This window comes from Saccostrea cucullata, unplaced genomic scaffold (genome assembly GCF_032062105.1).
Source record: "Saccostrea cucullata isolate Sc308-1 unplaced genomic scaffold, CSIRO_AGI_Scuc_v1 ctg386, whole genome shotgun sequence".
NCBI lineage: Eukaryota > Metazoa > Mollusca > Bivalvia > Ostreida > Ostreidae > Saccostrea > Saccostrea cuccullata.
Window position 1 is genome coordinate 131,454 of NW_026928265.1, and position 1,558 is coordinate 133,011.

Genomic DNA, 1,558 nt, shown 5'->3' on the forward strand with positions numbered 1-1,558 from the left:
TAAAGAAAAATATGCATTGCTTTTCAAATTTGTCATATCAACGAAGCAAAAATGATGACATGTACGTTTAAATAGGCCAGTCATACAATATAATCAATTTTCTGTTTCTGTCGTTTTGCATTGCGTCAGAATCTTTGTTCGACAGATATTTCCAGCTTAAACAAGTCGACCCCCTACCCTCTGTGATTGGCCAACTCATATCAACAACATTGACACGGAAATAGTCTGTTACACGAGCAGTCCATCAGGGTTAGAAAAAACTTTCCAGTCGTTAAGCTTACGGTTAGGATGCATGTACTATTTTCCTTGAGCTTAGCTGTCATCATAGGCTGTTAAGTAAGAAAATATGCACACTTACATGTAACTGAAATTGATCATAGTTACTAGTAATTGTAAAATCTGATGTATTAGTCTGATTGCGTATTCATCAATTATCTGCAAAGCACACTGAATAGTGATCATTCACTCTAAATCAACCAATCGTACAATAAATTCATGCTACAGTACAGAAGTTCCACTATCCATTGATAATCCGACTTAACTCAATATGAGTTAAGTCCCGTTATGGAGACAAATTTAGATATAAAGCCCAGGAAAGATAACTCTCACTCAAATGCACTGACTTCATTTAGCCAAACGTCAGAAACATGACCATAATCAGGGCAAACAGATCAAGGACTAAGCGCCCATCCATATTACCCGTCGTGAGAATTACTACATTAATGTGACATATCCAAGTATTAACATCCCAAAGACGATATTAACCACTTGTGCAACCCTCGCAGTAGATGTGCTATCTACTTATAATAACCTGCAGGCATCATGTGTACCTCTTGCATCTTCTACGACTTTACTTCTCCAGTCACTACGGCAACCAGTGCAATTCAGTCAGCTATGACTGACTGAGAATGAAACCATATACAGATCAACTTCATATACCATATTTTTGAACTCTTGTTTGTGAACAACATGACCTCAGTGTATTAATACATTGGTGAATTTGAACCCAACTTCTCGTTGTTACTAAAACCAACGTTTACAAATGGTGCCCATGTACCTCGGACATCACAAATAGCCACCATGCAATGACATATCAGGGGGCGGGAAGTGATCACGTGCCTGCTGGATTCAATTTTGCAATTCACAGGTAGGTTGACGTCAATACCTTGTGTTATTGACGCTATGATGTACTGAGGCTCTTAAAGAAAGGGGGTAATAAAAATGTTATTGAAGAAAAAGTAACATACACTCATGAAATCTAAAATATTGAAATTTGAGAATATCTTCATTATTTTTATCATGTTTTCATATGAATCCCTTGTTTTACCGCCATATTTTATAGTACTCTATAAAACAGAAAAATTCGTTAATTGTTGGCATTTTGAGACGCCCTCTCTGGTAACAATACGGTAGAATTTTGCGTTTCTTACAAATATTGTTTAATATAGTATTACTTATCAAATATTTGAACAGAGTTTGAACAAAAAGACTATTGTCTATCTAGGTTGACGTCGTTGCAGTGTGTTTTTGACGTAATGATAATCTGTAGCTCTTAAAG